The sequence below is a fragment of the Theropithecus gelada genome, chromosome 5 (assembly GCF_003255815.1).
Source record: "Theropithecus gelada isolate Dixy chromosome 5, Tgel_1.0, whole genome shotgun sequence".
Taxonomy (NCBI): domain Eukaryota; kingdom Metazoa; phylum Chordata; class Mammalia; order Primates; family Cercopithecidae; genus Theropithecus; species Theropithecus gelada.
Window position 1 is genome coordinate 109,282,476 of NC_037672.1, and position 25,258 is coordinate 109,307,733.

Genomic DNA, 25,258 nt, shown 5'->3' on the forward strand with positions numbered 1-25,258 from the left:
GAACTTATAAGGGTCCTAATAATCATTTCTATCATTTCTATCTCATTACAAGAATGAGGAAAACACTCTTCAAAGGACACAGTTCTTTCCATAACAAAGCACACGCATTTCGAAAACATGCTTTGTAGAATAAATTAAGACCAAAAGTATACAGCATCTAGCAGACGTCAAAATTTTAAGTGCTATGCAAAACGTCACCAGTACATTTTAAAAAGAAAAAAATTTTAATAGAAAATGCAGCTATTCTTTACTACTCGATTTTAAATAAAGTCACAGAGGGCCATAGAAAGTCTTAGGGTCATGTGCCATCCTTTAAAAATGATGTCGGACCTTAATTCTCAGACAAAAGAAATAAAACCTAACTTCCAGAATTTGCTGTCCATTTAAAAAAAAATATTTTTGTGGGTTCATTTTCCCTCTGCCTAGGCCTCATTCATCTCGGGATTTACACAAGAGCCTGCTGGAGGGCCTCGGAGTTATTAAGTGACAATCTAAAAGCCAATTTAGGATTAGCCAGTTTAACCAGGTGAGCAGAGGGTTTCACTTGGGAAAGCAAGTGGCAGCCCTGCCGGAAGTCAGGATTGGGAGGCTGAAGGGCTTTACTAGGGCCCCTGAGAGCCGCGCGTTCCGAATGGGTGCGGATGGGACTGGGCTCATCAGGGAGGGATTAACGCTGCTCGGGCAATTCTGCGCTAAAGCCCGCTGCCCCCACCGCCAGCAACACTGCGGAGCTGCCGCACCAGCAACATAAATATTAGATGAGACTCTCCTGTGTATTAATTAGCACTTTCTAGGGGAGCTTGTCATTGAATATTATGAGATAATCACTCCAAAATCATGTTGAAGAAGGGCGCACGTTCAGGTATCAGGGCTGCTAGGGTGCTGCGCTTTGCGCATTGTTTCTTAAATACCACAATGTACTTGCTTTGACCCTCCTGAAACTAGTGTTTTCCTTGCAGTCGAAAAAGAGAAGGAAAGCTTATGATAAAATTCTTCGTGTTTTTATGGGAAGTGTCATTTCTCTACGCTGAAGACTGTATTGTCAATGTGAGCCTGTCCCTTCAATGACTTGGTGTCGCAGGACCACCTTCAGTGAGGCCGAGTCCCCATTTCCAGAGCATGTTTAGGAGTGTAAGGGTGTGGTTCAAAGAAATGTATTTGTTTAGGAAATGGAAGTGCAAAGGATTTTCCTTCAAGGACACAGAGATGCGATTTTTGAAAGAGTGTGCTGTGCCTGTGGAAAGTTATCTGATTCATTGGACATTACTGTAGATAATACCAATCTCAGAAAGGAGAGACAGAAGTGAAACAGCAGAAGCAAAGCAAATGGGTAGGAAAGGCAAAGGATTTCTAAAAGTGATAATAAGTAGAACAAACAGCTGTTTGCTACAGGAGCAAGGCTGTGGAATCTAGAGGCTCCCTACCCTATAGGGTGGTTCAGGGATCAGCATTGCCCGGATCATTTGTGAGACATGCAGTATCTTGGGCCTCACCCTACACCTATGGAATCAGAATCTGCACTGGAACTAGAACCCGCTTTGGTTCATATGCACATTCAAGTTTGAGATACTTTGCTCTAAAAAACTATGGCAGGTAAGCATGACAAGTGGAAATATGGTCCATGAGGTCCAGAACACATTTCAGATTTTATTCTGCAGATGAAGGAGGACAAAGGAAGATTTTGAGCATGGGAATTATTTTAGAAAAAGCATTAAGACAGTTTGTATTAAAATTTGGAAATATGTGTATACCTACATGCATATATACATATATGTATATGAATTTATAAAAACAATTAAAATCCTTTCGAGTATTTGAGCACCTTGTAGGATAAATGATTTAAGGAGTATTTAAATGCCATATTTTATCCTGTATTTTCCTTTACACTAATTCCTAAAGAGTATCAGGACTCCTTGCTCCTAGTTTCAAGGAAGCTAAATGGTCCCAGGAGTGTAATCCTGAGGCAACATTTTATCAAATATCAGTTAACAGAGACTCACTCCCCAGATGATGAGGTCACAAAGCATATGTCAACCTAGTCACCACCTAAAAGAACCTAATGCAGAATTGTAAAAGCATCATGAAAAGCAAGAAGAAGATGGAAAGTTGGAGAGAATTTACGAGAGAGAGAGAAGTGGGGTGGATGCAGGGATGGGGGAGAGAATATTTTGACAGAAAAAGAGGACCAGAAAACATACAGGTGTCCTCTAATGTCCATATTCTGCCTCTCCAAATTCAGGAACCTATGAATTCTGATTGCCAGGTGTACAGGACACTGGCTACGGGACAGGCATCGGTGGAGGGAATATAACCAGTCCCATTTACCTAGAAGTCCATTCATAGAGAATTGACTAAATATCAAGAAAAGAATTTGCCCCGCCATCCTTCCCATTAAGGAATCATAATGATGACTTAGCGTTACAGCACTGAATATGTTCCATAACTCAAGAGTGTAAGGTTGCTGAGCTCTTAATCTGTAACTTCTTTTATTCCGTGAATTTAGTCCTTTCCCCATGAGTATATCCTGCCTTGACTGGAGGCATGCACAGCAGGGGCTGGGTTGCCTGGTGCAATACAAGTCTAGTGCAAAATTGTGGATAGAGCCGGTGCGGGAAACCATCCACAGGAGACTGTGATCTCTGCCAATCATACTTCATTCAGACACTGAGTAAAACCATTTTCCTGCCTCAACTAACATGTCATACTAATTCCCTCAACCTGACTGCCTTATGTGCAATGCTGGTACCATCTGTAGACAATGATAGCAGCTAGTCTAACTAGAAACACATACCCAGTAACAATTATCTCCCTAAGTCTGCAATGACAGTTCCGTAAGTTTCACTTTAACAGTCATTCCTGTAGAGGCCTCCTGAAGACATATTTCTTTGGTGGTCATATATATATTACAAGAAACAGTTTAGAAGGCCACTTAAGAAGCTGTGTCACCTGAGCAAGCAACTTAATACCACTTTAGGCCTCAGTTCCCTCATGTGTAATATGGAGATAAATGGTGTGTGTGTGTGTGTGTGTGTGTGCATAGTATGCAAATGTATACACACTACTTGTCACATTTATTTACTGTGCTATGTAAATATTAGTGGTTATTAGTGTCAAATGCAGGTTCCCCACATATTACTAACACAATCTGTTGATAAGAGAAAGTTAAGTTTATTGCTTACTGTGGTAAGGGAGAGCCCAACTTCAACAGAGCTTTGGCAATGTCTTGGATGGGGAAAGAAGCAAGAACAACATGTGTTGAGAATTGGATATTTGATTTATGGTGGGCTTTCAGTTAGGAAGCTTGATTAGTTCTGAGTAAAGATTAGGATACAATTGTTTAGCCCTATCTTTTGATGCTTTCCTTTGAGGATTTGGTGGGTCTTTAGGGAAGTTCCTGTAATGAACAACCAAACCATTTGCCTGGGCAAGAGACTCATGAAATAGCAGTCATATACATGTAGACAGCAAATTGTAGGGGAAAGGCGTAGAAGGGGGTGGTAGGTAGTTTCAGTCCCCAGTGTCAATTCATGTATATAGGAAAATGGTTGATTGTTATTGTTTACTCTTCTCTGTATTATTATTATTGTTATTATCATTATTACATTTCTCGGAATAGGAACAAGTTAGCTTGCTATAACATTAGCCAAATTATTAGGATATTCTATGTTAACCCACAGTTACCCAGCAGATATCAAAACCTTGAGAAATCAGACAAAGTGAAGGAAGTTCCTCGGAATTTAGATCTGAGTAAAACAGTAATGGGGAGGACTCCAGGAGGTGCTAGAAGGGAGTAGAACAGACATAATGAGTAGTGACATAATATCAGAAACAAACTGTGCCTACAGCATAAGTGATTTTTCTGATGTCAGCCTGCTCTTTTCCAACATTTAATCATTCACACTGAGTTTAATTCTTAGATGGCAAGTGTCAACCATTGTATTTGTTTTGTTTTCTTTTTCCTTTTATACCCTTAGGGTACCTGAAAGAACCTTTGAGATGGCATTGCACACAGTTTTATTAGAAATAAGTGTGACATTTGCAGATAGATACATGTGGATTCATTAAAGGGAGGCAATGTGGCTACAAATAAAGGGTTGTTAAGAGCTTTGGGCCAGGCCGGGCGCGGTGGCTCAAGCCTGTAATCCCAGCACTTTGGGAGGCCGAGACGGGCGGATCACGAGGTCAGGAGATCGAGACCATCCTGGCTGACACGGTGAAACCCCGTCTCTACTAAAAATACAAAAAACTAGCCAGGCGAGGTGGCAGGCGCCTGTAGTCCCAGCTACTCGGGAGGCCGAGGCAGGAGAATGGCATAAACCCAGGAGGCGGAGCTTGCAGTGAGCTGAGATCCGGCCACTGCACTCCAGCCTGGGCGACAGAGCGAGACTCCGTCTCAAAAAAAAAAAAAAAAAAAAAAAAAGAGCTTTGGGCCCAAATGAATCTGCCTTAAGGTCCTGTTTCTACCACGTACTAGCTGTGTGGCCTTGTACATGTTATTTAACCTCTCCAAACTACTCTTTCCTACAGTAAAACTACAATATCTACTTGGAGTGATATTTTTTAAGAAAGAGGTAATTAAGCAAATAATTCCCAATAAATTATATATAATAGAGAGTATAGATACACTTTGAATTTTGTAGTTTATATAGTTTATATATGTGTATTCTTGCTCATGACATATGACCCTATCACTATAGTAGTTGTGATTTATATACTATATAAATACACATTAGTAACTGCAATACATATGTGACATTTCTGCTTTAAATAAAGCTGAAATCTTCTTAATCATTAGGCAAACAGTCAACATCACAGAATTTAGTTTTAGTCATCAATCATAACTGATGAAGTATCGTACCTAAAATGTCACCTATCTAGCAAGCAATTTGATTTTTATCTATATTCAGGGCACTCAATTTTAACATCAATTATTGTCATTCATGTCCTCAGATAATAATATTTGCTTTTGAATTTTCTCCATTTTTATAACATAGTTCTAGGTGATCAAAAAAAATCTATAATTATCCCAATACTTTTTAAAAATCACTAGTTAGCCTATAGCATTTTTTTAATTTGGGCCTATAATCGGTTTATTGAGGCAAATAAATATAATATTCACAGGTTCAAATAGACAAATTGATAAAAGAGGTTTCAAAGGATCTAATAATAAAATCAACAAAGGCAAACTGCAATTCTAATGTCAGATTTTACTTGTCTTTCTTTTTGTGTATTTTTATATTAGTTAACAACATAACTATGTCATCTCTGATTTGAGATAAAATTTTTCCCAAAGAGTTTTACAATGAAAAGAGATGAAACTGCATCATAAAAAACGGCATTGTGAACATGTATAATACATTTCCTTTTACTATACATTGAAACTGAATAGCAACAGCATCCTTTCTCCTCTTCCTTTTCATAAAAGGTACCCAAAGAGCCCATACATCCAGGTAGCCTTCAGATATGGTGTCAAACAGCCCCTTTTTCTGTCACTCCCTGATGATGAATGAGGTTCTTTTCCTAAACAAATAAGCACTTCAGAGGGTTACCCTTGACAGGATTGTTAATCCAGACAGCCTCTCTTATCAGTACAGAATTCAAGGGCTGAAGTTTTACAGGATCCCTGCACTGCCTGGCTCTTGGGCAGTTGTCTGGAAACTGCTTGGCCCATGGCAACGCTTTTCAATGAACAGCCAGGCTATGCCCTTCTCTTCAATGTTCCCCCTGCTTTCAAATCTGGTCTTCAGCTAACTAGAGATTTTTCTCTTAGAAAATTCAAATCATTTGTATTGTACATTCAGCAATGAGTTAATATGCTACATTAACATAGTTTTTATTTTCTCTCCAGAAAATAAATTTGCCAACATAAATTTTAGTTCATGCAAAGAAATAAAAGGGAGGTAGAATGACTGGTTCTGAACTTACAAGAGCAGAACTAGAAACACTGCCTCTGGATTCCAGTATATGAAACACAGGGACAATCTCTACCTCTTATCAGCAATGTATAAATTTTTTAACCAGAACTCTCTGGCTCTTGACTTTGCTTCCATTGACATCTAGACTAAAGGTCAGCATTTCTTTTGCATTCCAGAAGCTATTAGGAATCAACTTCAACTTATTTTCCTGTTAAGAATTGATGAGTTGACCTTAATTCAATGGAGTTCAACAAATCTCTCAGTAGCATCTCTCAAAATATTGTGTCCAGATGATGGTTAAGAAACCAGAAATTCTTTAGCTAGCGTATACTCTCTTGATATTTTAAAAGTATCAACGTACATTTTTTCAATAAAAGTAAAAAGTTTAAAATCAGTTTTGCCTCTGTAAATGATTAGCAGGCACTTCAGACTTCCTTCTAACCTCCTCTGTTCTTCCATTCCCACAGTGTAGCACCACAAGAGATATGTAGAAATAAAGAATGCATATTTTTTTATCCCAGTCACAAACCTAATGTCTTAAAAGGTTTAGAAAAGGCATGTGACAAAGCCTGTTTGAAAAGCAGAGCATAATGTGTTTTCAGTTTATAAATTATAAAATATTCAACAGCACAGGCTAACACCAAGGAATTGGTTACTGCTAGATATCTGGAACTGTTTTTTCTTTCCTTCTCTCATTTGCTTGCTTTCTCTTTTTTCCCATTAAGAGCAAAATGCAAATCAAATGCAAATGAGAAGCCTTAGGCTTAGAAGGCAAGAAGGAAAACAACTGTGCCAAAAAGAAAAAGAATACAGGGGGCTCCCTATGAATGGTTATTAAATGAATTATCTGCTCATGGAATTTTTTGATTGACCCGGTCTTAGGATGTTATTTCTGATTTGCATGTTGCTTGAATTTTAAAATTAATAACCCTATAGTTCAGCAAAACAGACATACTATTTCATATTTTGTTTTCAATATTCTGCACAGAGCCTAAAAATTATACTCTATAAATATGGCTGCTCAAGGCAGAAAGTTTGCTACGTTGTTTCAATTCAGAATTGCTGCCTAGTAGATATTACACAAAATGGGAAGTCAATTCTCAACATCCTGTTAGATATGCGATTGTATTTGTTAAAAAGGAAGAGCTGAAATACGTTCTGTCTCAGTAACATTGAGCTTCTTAATACCCAGAATCTGTGTAGGTAGCAATTTAAGCCTTAAATTGGGATCTACAAGCCTTTCTGAAGATTCAATATAAATGAAAGATTAAGTGGGTCACATTAAAATGGTTCAAGAAGATTCTAGAGTATCAGGAGAGCCCAGGGTTTTCAGGTTTCATTTAAATCTATATGCATGCACATCAGATCTAATTGAAAAGGTTAAAATCTTAGGATCACTTATCTTGTAATACTCACAGGGGTTTCAGATTCTCATAAAACCCTTTCATTAAATTCTATGGCTGATTTTAAAAGTTATTTGTATTTATTTTGAACTAGTAGAGAGGAAAACATTATTTAGAAACTCAGCATAACTAAATCAGTAAAATTGTACAAGCAGAGAGTTAAGCATGAGCCCTAACTCTCCCAACACCTAATTCTTCATACTTTTATTGTGTGGCTATGACATACTTTTTTCTTAAATCATCTTCAATCTTTATGGCAAAGAAAAAGGCTTCCTTCAAGTCATTAAGACTATATAAGTATGATAGTTATATGTATCCAAAAGATGGTTAAACATCTTTTTGGCATAACTTGAGACTCAATTCAAAACATCACCATTGTTATAACTCAATCTATTATTACAGTCCTTTATGACAATTTCAACAAATAGATGAAAATATCTTATTTCTAATGTCAGGTATAGAAACTATAATACAGCAACTCTATTAAAATAAGAAAAGACTTAATTTCTAGATAGATTTTAACCAATGCCTCTTACATCAAAATGGATAAAGTACTGCTTAAAGATACACGTAAGCATACCTAAGCTAAGTATACAATGGAGACTCTTAAAAGAGATTATGGAAACGAGGGACAATTCAAAAGTAAAGTTTAAAAAAAATGAATTAGAGAATTTATCCAGTTTCAGATGCCTTGGTTTCAGACAGTATGGCAAGAACTTGACTTTCCTTTTTAAAAAAAAAAAAGTAAAGAGAGGAAAAACCATTATTTTCAGAAATAGGTGACTTTAAAAATTGAAGTTGAGAAGATGAAAATTAAAAAGAACACATTTTGATAAGTAACAGAAAAGATTTCAAAATAATACTTAAAATAAATCAGTGTTTAAAATCTTAGAAGTAGCTGCAAGTTTAGAGCCTTGAAGTTTCCTTATGGAAATAAAAAAAATAAGACACTTATCTTTGTTCTGAAATATCTTTATTTAATCTTAGCTCTATTCTTTTGGTTTAAATTAAATCTTACGAAGAATTCTTGTGTCTTAAAGAATTGTTTTGCCTATCTTAAGTGAGTTTACATACAGTCCCTTATCTTTGAGTAAATAAGTGATTGGATAGTTATATTGCTATTGGTGACATTTTTCTGAGGAATTAACTAAAGAGAAAGCATTGAGCTTGAGGCATCTGGATAGAGGAGAATCTTTCAGACCTTTTGGAGAGGTATATTCCTTTCCAATATCAGGCAGATGCACATCTCAATTGCTCTTTATTTTTACCTATCTATTGACTAGGATATTCTGCTAAGGAACAAACAACAGCATCCATGGGATGAGCTATCAAGTGTGAGAGAGCTATCAAGTGTGATGTAACTGCCCCATAGAGATAGTGTCCCCTGTTTTCCTCCCTCTGTTATCTCGCTAGACAAATCTCTTCAGCCTTTAACTGCAGCCTTGACTGTGCAATAATTAACAGTTTGGGTTGGGAGGAGGGTCTTTTTTTTTTTAAAGACATATATAATAGATTAGATGTTTTCAATATATACCACAATTTAAGCATGGAATTGATTTGTAAAATAGAAATTGCTTGGCAACTGTCATTTAATGGTCCACTGTTCCTGCGGGAAAGCATTTTGATTGATTATTCCTTAAGATAAATACATGAAGTTGATCTAATTGATATCAGAGTCATTCTTAACATTTATCATTAGATACACTATGCATAGCTGACTAGCATGTTATCTTTTTTTGGAAAAGGTCAACTAAAGTGAAAGAGATTCTTCCTTTGTAGCTCCTCCCAAAACAAACATTAACTCCTGCATCTGAGAGAGCAGGCTGAGGGAAGGCTCCAGAACAGTTTATCGTGTATGTGAGGAGGAAACTGCTACTGAGGAGCTCCGATTCAAAAATTCCCCATAATCATGAGGCCAAATAAGCTCCAGCTGAGATAATTCACTGGGCTTTCATGAGTTACACTCACATCTCCTGAGAGTTTATTACAGGACAAAGCAAAATAGATGAATTAAACCAAAACGTGCTATGAAAAAATAAATAAATAAAGAGAAACTGACTTCATAATATAGCATTGTCAGACCTAGTTTAAATACACGTTAAAAAGAAACGAATCATTATTAGAAAACTATTTAGCAAGAGTGAAGTAAAAAATAATTGTTTTCTTAATGAACCCCTTTTAATAATGATAATATTGTACAATGTTTACTCCAAATGAAGATATGATATAGTGAAGATTTATTTTCTCAAGGAGATCCTATGAAGTGATATCTCTTCATATGTATGAAAATTTTACACTTGATTCAGTGTGTTTTTATATTATGAAATAAATTATTTTAATGTATAATTTATATTACTAAACTTATTCTGAGTATGAGCACATGTGTGTGCGTATTCATGTGTGTGTATATGTTGATCAAGTTTGGAGAACCATAACTTTGGTTCTTCATAGAAAGACAGAATAGAAAGTCAGAATAAATTTTTTTCTTCACCCTACCTTAAACATGAGTTATGATGTGGAACTGATCTCAATTTTCCCTCAAATTTAGCCTTGATCAAATAAATCCCCTGGACCTAGAGCAAGTAAAGGTAGGTCAGATGTTCAGTGAGACAAGAGCCTAAGACAGCTCTCCTTGCTGGCTGCCATGATGACCATTTGAACCACCACTGGTTTCCAGGACTATGTGAACCTATGGTTTTAGAAATTAAAAGTGCCATGTACTGAAAACATAAGAAATACAGCTCCACAATTTATTAGGCATGCTCTCAGGGCTGGTTACCATTTTGTGGCACCCAATACAAAATCAAAATTCAGGGCAACAGCAGAGCATTAAATCAACTGCTTGGCACTTTGGTTTGGGGCCCTGTGTGACTACACTGGTCATACCACACACCTGGGAAGCCAGCTCCGGGTGTGCTGCAACTTGTAAGTTAGGAATAGCTCAATTTGCTAGAAGTAGCTTCTCCATGCATCACATTATTCTCTATTAAAAAGTCTCAAAACACAAATATACATCTGCATTGATTGGATATTCACTCAGAGACCTTTTACCTGGCCTCTGTGTGGCTTCATATCTTTATGACATGGAACGAACAGCTTGGCGCCACGTTGCTGTTATCCATTAACCATTCCTGTTTTCCTAATCATCTTTGACTCCATCTTTCTCTGTCCTATCTGTTATTGTCTTCGGAAAAGAGATGTGAGGTTTCCTTAGCCTGTTCTGGTTTACATGACATGATTTGTGTATCTGCCTACAAGAGTTTCTCAAATGAACCCTGTGCATTATCTTCTTTCCCCAGCCCCTCCTCCTCTGAAGAAAGAAGAAAAAGGTCATACATCTGTAAAATGACAGCACTTATGAAAAATGAGAGTTTGGCCCACATGGCTCTCATCAGACACAGACTCATCTGCTGTGCCACAGACTCTGCTCATTTCCTTCAGAATCAGACTGCAGTTAAAAACAGGAAACACCTAATAAATTGCCCATACTATCAAATTAACAAAGCATAAAGAAACTTTCCTAGGTAATCAATGAGTATTGCTTGCTTAAAAAATGCAAGTGTCAAACATAAGGAACCTAAAAATATGATCACACTTTTCTCTTTAAAACTATTTTAAGATGTCTACCTAACCTAAATTTAGAAATAAAGACGCCTACTCAGAGATGTGGAAAATTGGACTTTCTACCTAATTTTCTGTCACGAAAGGACTGAAAGCATTTCACAAGCAGTATGACATTTTATCATCTAATCATTACTCTGGAATATTCAGACACACACGTTTTTTAAAAACAGGATAATATGCAACAATCATACAAGTGTCAGGATTGTCAAGGTAGCCCCTTTTGTGTGAAATTCATCAGTCCCATTTTGTAATGAGAAAAAAGTCTTAATATTATAAAAAGATTTTGTCATAACAATACCTAACTGGGTGTTTTCATTATCCTTGCCTACAGTGAAATCAGTAATAAACCATAAAACCAAAAAACTAAAAGTACTAAAGGAATATAAGAGAATATTTTTATATTTCTTTAGGTGGCGATTATTTACATAGAAATTAAAATCAGACCACAGAGAAAAAGCTTCACACATTTGACCACATATTTAAACTTCTATATTGCAAGACACTATATACTTGAAAGATAAACAGTAAACGAGAAAAACTGTGCAACATATTTATAAAGGGTTAATATCCATAATATAAAGATCTTATAAAATAAAGTCTACACAGTATAAATAAGCAAAAGACATAAAAAAGCCAAAAAACCATAAAATGAGGACATTTTCTTGAGCTATATTTTGGATTAGAAAAATACTAGCAAATTTAAATTTGGGAGAAAACTATGCTTATGCAATTACAACCCTTCCCACTCCTCTGCTAAAAAATGTTGTCTCGATGGGAAAAAAATACATAAAGGTGTGAAAATACTTTGCCCTCATTTCCTACAAAGCTTTTGAAAATCTACTCATTCTAATGCATATGTGTTCTAAGTTTCATTCTTATCCTTAAAACAAACTTCTAGGAAAACGTCAAGAAAATAACTTTTTCAGAAATAACAAAAAGAATATCCCTGAAATTCCTAAGTTTGAACACACTTCTTAGGAAAACAACCTTTATTTCAAGACAGAATTCAACTGCTCTGTCCCTCAGAAACACGAAATATTTCCACCACTACTCAAAGACATTTTGCTATTCAAATCAAGAGTACGCATCACCAAGAGAGTATTACAGGATAGAGAGAAAGTATCCTGTGCATGAGTGACCCCTTCAGGTGCTGTACTGAAAAGACTATTCTATGCACAGAGTGGGGAGGGTCTCTCCAACGCAATACAAAGTGCTAAGAATTTTCAGGAAAAAAAAAAATTAGCACCGTAATTTATTCCAAAGTAATTATTTTTACAATCAAGAAAATGCTTCTTCAACTAATGCATTTCATATGCTATTCACATATATTAAACAAGAAACTTTTTGAATACTACCTGCAAGAAAACTGTGTTTTAAATAAGGCAATAATGATAGCCAGAATAAAAATGTCAGGTTCTATTTCAAATAATTCATACTTTGACCCTGTAAGTATAGAATTTATCAGATAATGTATCTGGATTTTTTTCCCCAGAAAATATGGCTACTACAACAATGAGAGATATAATAAAGTATAATTCCTGAACTTTAGAAGTGTGGGATAAATTACAAACTACATGAAAGATTTACTAAAGTAATTTCATAATTAAGCTAGACTTGTCAAGGAAATCAAAACTTCATAATCTTCATAGTCTCAGATAAAATGTCTAAAGCTACCTGAACAGTAGGCTGTCAGGGAAAAACAAGTACCGTCATCCCTCAGTAAAGGCAGGGGATTAGTTCCAGAACCTCCACATATACCAAAATCGGTACATAACCAAGTCCCACAGTAGGACCTATGGAACCCACAGATGTAGAGTCAGACCTCCATATCCTACAAACTGTACATTTGGTCAGTGTTTGGTTGAAAAAAATCTGCATACAAGTAGACCCATGCAGTTCAAACCCATGTTGCTCCTGGGTCAACTGTATTTGTAACAGGAACAATTTTGTCTCTGTGAAAACTAAAATGACATCAGAGTTGGACTCAAGCAGAATTAACAAGAATCCAGCCAAGTGCCTAAGCGGGAGATGGTGAACTGCCCAACTCAAGCTGTTATGCTATATGCATTGCTTTCTATGAGGTGGGGCCATAATAACGTGAATGTGGAGAGCAGGGTAACACCTGTCTATAGTACAGTAGAATCTTGGACCTGGTGTGGCAGTGAAAGATGGGATGAGGAAATGCCTCAGTCATAGTGTGGTGGTAAATATAGGATTCAACTTCCCAGAAATGGAAGAGAAAATGAGGGTATGACTCAAATCAGCCTGATGTTGAGGGCAAGATTTCATCTTGCATGGTACTTGGACTTCAAACTAGTAATCATGGGATCCATATGGAGTTGACTGAGAAAAAGACAAGCTATTTTCCTATCAGGGGTCACCCACTGAACACCAGATTCAAGGAAGAGGGCAGCAGAGTGATTTCTTACCCCTTCTTTGTGGCAAGACTTAAGGTCCCTATAGGTAGTCCGAGTTAACTTTCATTGTCTCAGCAACTATACCAAATATTGGGCAAAATGTTCCAGCAGAAATGAACACATGGAAGGATTTGATTTGAGCTTTTGAGGAAGGGTGAGCTCTTGCAACGAAAGCAGAGAAATACGGAGTTTGTTGGGGAGGAAGTGATATTTCATGTTCTATTTATCATGGAAAGCCTGGTTATTAGGCTTTCTGCTAATCATCAACTTCAGTAATCAATACTAGCATATATGAATGGTGAGTTAGACTGTTCTTGAATTGCTATAAAGAAATGTTTGAGGCTGGGTAGTTTATAAAGAAAGGAGGTTTAATTGGCTCAGGTTCAGCAGGCTGTACCAGCCTGGCTCCAGCATCTGCTTCTGATAAGGGCCTCAGGAACCTTACAATCATGGCAGAGCTGAAGCGGGAGCAGGAACATCACATAGTGAGAGCAGGAGCAAGAGAGCGAGGGGGAAGTTGTCACACACTTTTGAACAACCAGACATCGTGAGAACTCACGATCACTAGGACAGCACCAAGACATCCATGAGGAATCCACCCCCATGATCCAAACACCTCCGACCAGGCCCCACCTCCAACACTGGGGATTTCAATTCAACATGAGATTTGGAGGGGACACACATCCAAACTGTATCAAGTAGTAAATAATTATTAACATATAAAATAATAATATGCAGACAATAAAGGTCTTCAAAGCCTTTCGGAATGATTTAAAATCGTTTTTTATAATGTAATTTCATGTTAAAAATATAGCTTTCATATTTAACAGAATTAGAGATTATTTAACTCTCCTAAGTTAATCACAGATCTGTGGCATTAAATTTAGTACACGTATGATCTTGTATGCTTGGCTCTGTCCTGATAGCAGTTTTAGCAATTATTTTGCTGAACATGTAAAGGAATCCTCATCAACAATTTTAAATGACGCAAAACAGCAAATTGGGTTATATACTAGATGACCAAAGCAAGATAAAAAATGATCTTGATAGGCATAAAAATGAGTGCAAACTATAAATATGAAATTGAACATCAGATATACTTCCTCAAAATTAAAAAATAATTTAATATTCTTAGATGAAAAAATCTCAAAATTGTACAGATCTAATGACAACACATTTATTTGTATATTTAATAAACTTCAAATAAAAATACTTTATGGTGGAACAGGTAGAATCTAACAGTTATAGATTTTATGAATGAATAACAATAATTGACATATTGAAAAATGACATTAGAAAACTTGTTCTATCAGTTAGTAAAACATAATATAAAGCTACAATAATAAAGTTGATATGGCATGGACAAACATAGGCAGATCAATAAATCTAAAAATAGTCCTAGAGACAAATGTAATAAACAATAATTGGCATTTTGAAGCATTAGGGAATAAATGAATTTATTCAATAATTATGATAAAAAACTGGTTACTTGTGGAAACAAGAAGAACCTTGTATCATATAGGTTTATTTTACATAAATAAAAAAAGGAAAAGTACTAAAGGAATATAAGAGAATATTTTTATGCTTCTTTAGGTGGTGATTGTTTATTTAGATAGAAATTAAAATCAGACCACAGAGAAAAAGCTTCACACATTTGACCACATATTTAAACTTCTATATTGCAAGATACTATATACTTGAAAGATAAACAGTAAACAAGAAACTCTGTGCAACATATTTATAAAGGGTTAATATCCATAATATAAAGATCTTATAAAGTCTACACAGTACATAAATGAGCAAAAGACAAAAAAAAGGTAATTCACAGTAAACAGAAACATAGTTAACAATTATGTTTAAAAGATGCTCAGCTGAAAAAAATTAAAGAAATGAAAATTAAGACAAGATGTTTTTCATTTGCTAAATTATCAAGGGTTAAAACCGTGCTATTGCATAGACAATGTAGCACAGTGCAATAGAAATTTCTGAAATGATAGAAATAGTCTGCATATGTTGCCTACTATGGTAACCACTGGCCACAGGTTGTTATTGTGCAACCTAAAGTATGACCAATGAGACTGAGAAACTAATTTTTAAATTTTATTTAATTTTAATTAGTTTAAATTTAAATAGTCACACATTGGCACTGTCTCCATTTTGAATAGCACAGCTACAGATAATAACTGGTGTTTTTAAGGGCTGTATTAGTCCATTCTCATGCTGCTACGAAGAAATATCTGAGACTGGGTAATTTATAAACAAAAGAGGTTTAATTGACTTACAGTCCCGCATGGCTGGAGAGGCCTCAGGACACTTACAATCATGCTGGGAGGCATCCCTTCACATCCACGGGGCGGCAGGAGAGAGAATAAGTGCTGAGCAAGGTGGGGATAGCCCCTTATAAAACCATAAGGTCTCGTGAGAACTCATTCACCATCACGAGAACAGCATGGGGGCAACTGCCTCTATGATTCAATTATCTCCACCTGCCCTTGACAGGTGAGGATTGTCCTGCCCTTGACAGGTGAGGATTGTTACAATTCAAGGTGAGATTTGGGTGGAGACAAAGCCAAACCATATCAAGGGGCTAGGCAAATAGCAACAATCATACCCTGATGGTATGAGTATAAACTGATAGATTTAAGAGGAATATTTGGAGGAAAAAAGTTCTAATATTTTTACCAGTAATTTTTACAGTGTTTTTACGTTAGTATTCTCTCTAGTCTAGCAACTCCATTACTAGAAATTTTCTTATGAAATACTCCTACAAATAAGCAGAGTTACATGCAATAGTAGTTTTATTACAGCCTTAAAACAATCATATTGTTCATCAATACAAGTTTGGTTAAACTGTTGTACCTGTAAGCAATAAAACAGAAAACAACTTTAGAAAAATGTTTGATGAATATTTACTGTCATGGAAAAATGTTCATAGTGTAGGGTTAAGTGAAAAAGCAAGTTAATCAATATGAAATTTATCTTATAATTTTCTATTAATTGAAATATTTGATTAATAAGACTGGACTATGTGCATAACATTCTGATATATCTTATCACAATACATGTTCATTCCAGATAATTAGAAAATACAGAAAGCACATACAATAAATTTTAAATTACTCATGATCTTGTCGCACTTAAGGAAATTTTTAAAACTTTAACAGAGAAATTACAATACTATTCTGTATTTTTTCCAATTAAAACTATATCAAAAACATCTTTTCATGGAAATAAGTCAATTAAAATTACTTCAGAGTGTTCCATTATGCTTGTTACAATAATTTATTTAAACAACTTTGAATTAATGCATACCTAGTTTTTCTCATTGTTGTCTACTATTTTTTTTTTTTTTTTTGAGATGGAGTCTTGCTCTTGTCACCCAGGCTGGAGTGCAATGGCACAACCTCGGCTCACTGCAACCTCTGCCTCCAGGGTTCAAGCAATTCTCCTGCCTCAGCCTCCCAAGTAGCTGGGATTACAGCCACCCACTACCATCCGCAGCCCATTTTTTAAATTATATTTATTTTTAGTAGAGATGGAGTTTCACCATGTTGGCCAGACTGGTCTCGAACTCCTGAACTCAAGTGATCCACCCACCTTGGTCTCCCAAAGTGCTGGGATTACAGGCATGAGCCACCATGCCCCGCCTGTTGTCTACTATTAATATACACAACACTAAGATGACTACCCTTCTAGTCAAGTCTATACATACAATTTTAACTGTTTTGCAATAAATTCTCAGAAGTCATAGAAGCCTATTACTAGCTCAATAACTAAACTCTCTTTTGTAAGCAAGGCCGACCCATGAATTACTCTTTGCAATTAGATATTTCCACTAATAGAATAATGTATTATCTAGGTTAGTAAAACCCTATAAAAAATGTACCAGATATTAACCTTCTGACTCACTCATTCTATTGCCGAATAATCTCCTCTTATGAGCCTTAAGGAAATATTTGAGGCAACGTTTGCAACTGAACCATTTAGTTTGTGACTATCCATTCTCTTTTCTTTTTCCTTTTATGACTTTTTCAAGAAAGACATAAAAATATTTTTCAGTAAAAACCTGACCTAGAACATGCTGAGTCCCTTCTACCTCAGCAGTGAATTCCTTGAGACAGAAAACAAAACTGTGGCTAAAGAAATACAATCATTCTTCCCAGAGTGAAGCAGAAGATGTTTCACAGACAGCCTGTGTCCTCAGAGCAAATCTTCTTACAGTCCAGTATATGCCCAGATCTGGAAAATAACAAGATGAAAAAAGAGAACCTGAAAGACAGAACTTTGATTGCTTGCAGAAGGAGAAACAGAATTCTCTACAAATTGCATTAAATTATTATGTAAGTAAACAAACATTCCAACGCAGACCAGTCAATTAAGAGACAATATTGCCAGATAAATTCGGCCAAGGTTTCCACCCATTTTCAGAGAGGAAGGACCATCTAACTAATGTATTGGTTATATGTATTTGTGGACTATATGATCATTTAAATTAACAAGTAATTAATAGTATATATTTCTCACTTCATTGTACAGTTTGAATTATTCTTAGCTAATCCTTTTTATGAGCTATAATATATTCCCAAGTAAAATATCTATGTCAAATAAACATCTGAAAGAGGTAGAAGTTATTTTATTACTCAAATCAAGGCTTTATTTTAAAAAATTTAAAAAATTACAGAGCAAGTAAGCATTATCCTTTATAGAATACCCCTTAAGAAAAATGATTTCTATCAGCATATGCCATGTATTGCACACAGTGCTTTGAAAACGCTTTATCGTATCATTTTGTACATTTAATCTGTATTGGCTAGTTCTTTAAATGATGCACAGTGCTTATGAGGCCAATGTGATAACCTCAACATCAATTAAACTATTGAGGTTAAATAACTTCAAGTTGCTTTAAGTGCATGTATATGGTGCACGTGCACAGTACACAGGCAAACACACACACACACACACACACACACTACACAAAACCAACAGTGAAAACTAGAAAAACTATGTTAATAATTTAGTGCAATTCACTACTACTTTCAGACAAAGCAAGCCAAAACATGTCATGCTGATGTGTCTTTCTTCTATAAGAATATCTCATTTTTCATTGCAGGTGAGAGAAGTATCAATCTGAAATAATAGATAATTTGAATTATAGAAACATATCAAAGAAGTATATATAGGATTATTTTTCTGAGTACACACAGTAATAATACTAAACTGTGTTCTGCTAGAGATTCTTAGGAGTCTGACTGAAATGAACCCAGGATCATGACTTGCTATGAGCATAACAATTGTTTGCCTCACATGTGCATATCCTAAATTTTTGAAAGCAGGACTCTTTAGTAGCAAGCATACTAAACAATATTATTAAACATTAAACATCAAGTCTGTGCCAGCCACTCTTCAGTGCTTTACCCACATTTACAGTCAATCCTCACAACAACCCTGTAGAGCAGATGAAAAAAAATAAAGAAAATTGCCCAATATCGTACAGTTATAATTAAGAAAAGCTGGAACTGAATCTCAGGTATGTCTGACCTCAGAGCCCAAGTTCATTAGCTACTGCACTATATAGGCTCATGAAATTATCAAATAGCCAACCCACAGCCTTTTGTAGATTCTTAAGATTTTAATAGGCCTTTTGTCTTAAACAATGGATAAATTTAAATTTAGCTCTTGTCTCAGATCCATTGGTTCACAATTATTTATACCTACGTTTGATTTTTCAATGTGGAAACGATACCATTATTATATTGATAATATTCCTAAGCAAATTTCCTACATTATCTAAAGTCCTTTGTGGGAATAGATGAAGTTAAAAGTAACTGAATACATATATACATACAGACATAACAATATCTGTGAATATTTTTCTTTGCTAGAAATGAGACAACAAAACTGGGGAAGATGGGCAAGGAAATGCCGAAGAGTTATTGAAAAAGGAGACTTCAAGCCCACAAAGCAAATGTAGCAGGCAGAGAAGAATGTGAAACTACAAACCCTTGTTGGAGCCCCATGCCATTGGAAGGCAGGGAATTTTTTCCCTTACTCCATGTGGGTATTACAAAGGTAATACAATATAGTGTAATGCCAGTCCTTTAAGAAGCTTCTTCTGGACTTCTCTCTGAATGGCTTGATACAGAGACAACCTTTGTCCAAGCTCACATCGGGCCCTGAAATCCTGCTGTGTACCACAGGTGGCACAAGGGAGTCTTGGCTAAGGCTGGAAACCTTAGGCTCAGGACCAGTGTCCAGGGCCAACCTCTTGGACGTTCCGTTGTAAGGAGTTTTAACCTCCCCATGGGGAGCTCATGGCTTCCAGGGCCACCTCAGCCTCAAGTAATGCCTGCACTGCAGCCTCTCTCCTCAGTGTTCAAGCTTCTAGAAAACAAAATCCATAAACACAGACAGCTTACAAATAGCTTCTACTTTTTGCTATCTAAGCCACCTTCCCCTGAGGGCACAGAGTCTGGCTACAAATTTGAACCCAGGGGGAAATAATAGAGGAAAAACAAAAAATAATGTATTGCCCATAAGTAATATGCAAAGGTAAGGAAAACAATATCTTTTCCTCTTTTCTCTCTATCATGCCCTATTTCTCATTGACTCTTGCTTTATAAATCACACCCTCTCTAACCGTTACCATTTCTCTCATGATTTCTTCTCTCTTTTCCTATCTTTCCAGGACCTATACCCCTTACTTGAAATAGTGGTGCTGAAAAGGGCCTCCATTTTTGCTACAGTATTAGTTGAAACTGGCAGGGGAATCTGTAGAAGTACTTGTTAATAACGAACTCTGCATCTTTTAAGTTTAATATTTTGTGTGTGTGTGTGTGTGTGAGAGAGAGAGAGAGAGACAGAGACAGAGACAGAGAGAGACAGAGACAGAGAAATCATTTTTCTTTTCTATTTTCAACAATGTTTGGCAATAACTATGCCAATAATCTTGAGGAAATTCCAGTCAAACACTTCATACCCACCCTGACAAATACGGCAAGTGTATATGCAGTGTTTATAATTTAGATGATAAAATAACCACTTTAATTTACAAAAGCCAGTTCTCTGGCATATTTAAACTTCTTTCAGACACAGGCACTTTAATATTTTCAAGTTTCCCAGCCCCTTAATTGTTTAACTCACCCGAGTTTTAGAATATTACAAAGAGAAGTTGCATTTAACAGATGTTCATTTCAAAGACCTTCAGAACATTATAAATTATGATAAATTAATTTCCTCATTTCATAGTTTGACAAAGCAGCTCTCAGAGCTTGCCTTGGTCTATACTAAAGGGAGGGAAGAGAAAAAAGCAGCAGGTCGGGATCCCAGGAAAAGGAGTGTCTCCTGACTCAGTAAGTGGCTCTGTCACATAAAACTCATGTCGGCTCTTAAGGGACCAAGCCAGCTGTGTCCAATGTGCCACAAATGCTCTGGCCTCTTTTTTCTCCAGTTCAGTTATTGTGTCTATAAATTCAGTGGGCCACCTGTGCAATGTGCTCATCCGAAAGAACCTCAGAGGAGGCATTAACATATCAAGGCTCATAAAGTACAAATCCTTAAATGTGAAAACTGACACTTTCATCCTCTCCAGGCTACATCTATATAGATTTCTTTTTAATGAAAAAGAAAAGGCTTATTTTTTTTGCTTACAGTAAAATGCCTTTGTGTGGCGTTACATAATTAATGACTGCATTTTTAAAATTTCTACTATTGTAAAGCTATCTAACTTTATTCTCCTTTGAATCTATATGTGAGTCCATGGTTAGAATAGCCATCCCTATCAGTAACTCATCAATCAATTTAATTATGAATACGACCTATGACTTGTGTTGGACAAGCATCAACTCATAGGACGAAAAACAAATAAAAGTCAGCTTTAAAACTAACCGAATACATCTCCCCGCTACACACACACTTTCCATTCTCTTTTGAACTAGCTTTCCTGAAAATCTGTTACCTACTGGGAATCCAACAGAGAATCCATTCCTCTACCTTGCCTCTCTAACTCCAACAATGTGAGCCACACATTGTAATGTATTTAGTAACATACCTCTATTAGTATTTCACCTGCAAGGTTGTTATTATTTTCTCTGTCTCTTCCTTTATATTGTAAACTTCTAACAGCAGTTCTCAATGGTAATTGAAAAGGAGCCGAACAGATCATTTAGGGACCTCTTTGTGTCTATATGTTCACCTTCCCAGCACTTCTACCCACTGCAGAAGACGAACAGAACACAAGAAGGTGGACAGCAGAAAATGAAAAGAGGTCATGTGCAGTTTACAAAGCTCCCTACTGTAAGGAGGAGATATAGTGCATGAATATTTGCGTGCATATCGGTACCTGGTACATCACAGGAAATTAATAAATTCTCAATAAATGAGTGAGTGAAACCAGGTAAAGCAAAAACTTTCCATTCTGATAAGTCGGCACTAATAATTTCAAGTAAAGTTGTTCACGCCTGTAATCCCAGCACTTTGGGAGGCCGAGGCAGGCGGATCAGGAGGTCAGGAGATCTAGACCATCATGGCTAACATGGTGAAACCTCGTCTCTACTAAAAATACAAAAAATTAGCCAGGCATGGTGGCGTGTGCCTGTAGTCCCAGCTGCTGGGGAGGCTGAGGCATGAACCTGGGAAGCGGAGCTTGCAGTGAGCCGAGATAGTGCCACTGCACTCCAGCCTGGGCAACAGAGCAAGACTCCCTCTCAAAAAACAAACAAAAAAGCAAATCAAGTAAAGTCGTTAACCAAGCCCATTTTGACCAAAAAGAAAATACAAATTATTTGGATGCATTATTTTCTAATCAATATTAGTTAATTAACCCAGTGGTGGGGAGTGCAGAGGAGGTGGGAGATAATCATTGGGGGGAAAAGGAAGCAATGTTGATGTTTAAGGGCAAAGCCAGTGTAATATATGGAAGGCAAAGAGAAGCTCTGGGGTTAATGACTGTTGGGCCACAAATTTCTGCATAAGAGCCGGAACACTTACTTGCATTTGAACATGTGCCTAAAAGCTGAACCTAAGCTGCCACACTTCACCATTTCCTCACTGATAAAACATTGCAAATTATCATCAAAATGTGATATCTATTTAAGATGAGGCAATAAACACACATTTTGTGATACTCCCTGAATGATCAGAAGCAACATCCCTCCTTACCAGGGAGTGAGAGAAAGAAAAGGATGAGATATTCAGTCACTCAAGCTAGTTAAATTTCAGAGTGTGTATAAAAGAACTAACCTTACCCAAAGAGAAGTCTAGCCTTTGCCCTTGTCTCCTGGGAGGTGTTCTCTAGGAAGAGTGACTTTGCACACCAGACATTCTAACAACATGACTTATGATAGGGGCTTTCTGCCATGTAGTAACCACTCTACCTCCAAAGAGGCTGAAGACTTAAGGCCAGACACTCAGACAGTCAGCTACATGATTGGGCCCCACTAAAAAGTATGATCACAAAGCTCAGGTGAACTCCCTGGTTGGCAGTACTCACTGTGTATTGTCATGTTTCACTGCCAGAAAAGCAACACTGTCCATGACTCCATGAGGAAAGGTAACTGAAAGCTCCTGGTTGGAACCTTCTTGGATTCTGCCACATGCAACTCTTCCCCTGGCTGATTTGTGTCTGTATCCTTTCCCTGTAATAAACTGTAAATGTGAGTGAAACAGTTTTCAGTGAGTTCTGAGTCCCTCCAGTGAACTCTCAAACCTGAATGTGGTCTTAGGAAGCACTGAACTCTGGAGTTGTGGTCAGAACTGAGAGGTCTTGTGGATGGCTCTCTAACTTTCCACAGGGCTTCTCTGATTTTTTAGAAGTCACAGATTCTCAGTACTTCAACATAGGAATTAATTATTTCACATTTCAAAAGATATCTATTATCGGCCAGGTGCGGTGGCTTATGCCTGTAATCCCAACACTTTGGGAGACAGAGGAGGGTGGATCACAAGGTCAGGAATTGGAGACCAGCCTGGCCAACACGGTGAAACCCCGTGTCTACTAAAAATACAAAAATTAGCTGGGTGTGGTGCTGCATGCCTGTAATCTCAGCTACTCAGGAGGCTGAGGTGGGAGAATCACTTGAACCTGGGAGGTGGAGGTTGCCGTGAGCAGAGATCATGCCACTATACTCCAGCCTGTGTGACAGACCAAGACTCCATCTCGAATATATATATATGTATATATGCATATATATGTATATATACACATATATATTACAGAAGCAAAATAGTGAGGGACTAGTACATGAGCATAATTTAGAGGTTTGTTTCTTTTTTTGTTGTTTTGTTTTGTTTTTGAGACAGAGTCTTGCTCTCTCGCCAGACTGGAGTGTGGTGGCACTATCTCTGCTCACTGCAAGCTCTGCCTCCCGGGTTCAAGCGATTCTCCTGCCTCAGCCTCCCAAGTAGCTGGGACTACGGGTACGCCACCACGCCCGGCTAATTTTTGTATTTTTAGTAGAGACGGGGTTTCACCATGTTGACCAGGATGGGCTCGATCTCTTGACCTCGTGATCCACCCGCCCCAACCTCCCTAAGTGCTGGGATTTAGAGGTTTTTTGGAAGCACTTTTATACAAATTGATGTTTTATAAACAGAGGAATTTAATTACCTTTCTCATTAGTGTTTAAGGCTTTCTTTCCTTGAAAAAATCCAAAGGAAAAAGAAGAGTCAGGGGAACTTAACTATAATGAGAAATTGTCAAGATTGTTTTCGAAGTGGCATCAACATAGAAAGCAAATCGTGACCAGTTTTTCCAAATAAATGTTATATATCATAAATTAGTTGTTTCAATTGAACTATCTGCACTTTGTGTCTTATTAACCCAGTTTAAGTAAGTTCACACTTACAGTATAGAGCTATAAATACCCCATCATCCCTCAATAAGAAAATCTTGAATGTGGTCATGGATAACACAATCAATGTAGTAGACATATCACTAGAAAGCTACTATCCACATTAGTGTCCCCAGGAACATGACTTGATTTCTTGGACTTGACAGGAATCACAGCTATGTTAAGACTCACTTTCCTGACTGCCAACTAAAGAGTAGCAAAATAATCTTGCCCCTTTAAGCAAGTTATTCCTAAAACTCAGACAATATTCCCCATTCTGACATTGTGTGGCGGGAGCCTGGGTCTGTTCCCCAACTCCCCGTGCTCGTAGTTTGAGTTATTTTGACAAGACAGGGTGGCAAGTATTGGATGGAAAAAATGGGACAATTTGTAATAAAAAGAACATGGTTCAAGTCCAGATTCTGTTACTTAGATCTGACTGAGCTTGAGCACATCAATTGACTTCTGTAAACCTTAGGTTCCTCTGAAAAACAGACTCAGTACCCTACTACCTAACACGAAAACAAAAGCACTTTGAAAATTCTAAGGCAGTATTGTCAAACTCTAGTGTGCCTCAGAATCACCTGGAAGGCTTGTTAAAATGCAGATGGCTGCGCCCCACCTTTAGAGTTTCTAATTCAGTAGGTCTTGGGTGGTGCCTAGAAATTTTCATTATAACAAGTTGCCTGGTGATGTTGATGCTGCTGGACCAGGAGCCATACCTTGAGAGTGACTTCTCTAAAATACTATACAAACATAAATAAATAGCATTACTTTAGTACTAGGTGCCAAGGTAGCTATTAAATAGTTCACTGGAGAAACAAGTCTTCTGAAATAAAATACAACCCATTGCTTAAGACTGTGGCAAGGCTGAACATAGATGCGGCCTCAGTACGCAGAACATCTCAGACTACCACAGCGATTACCACAGGAGGCATGGACGTGATGTGGTGACAATTTTTCCACCAGACACTGCTGTGCTCAACAAATTCAAAGAGGGGAGTGCCTCAGACACACAATTCATTTTAAAGTCCCAAAATGCTGGCTTTCTAGTAGCAATCAATTCTCTATTT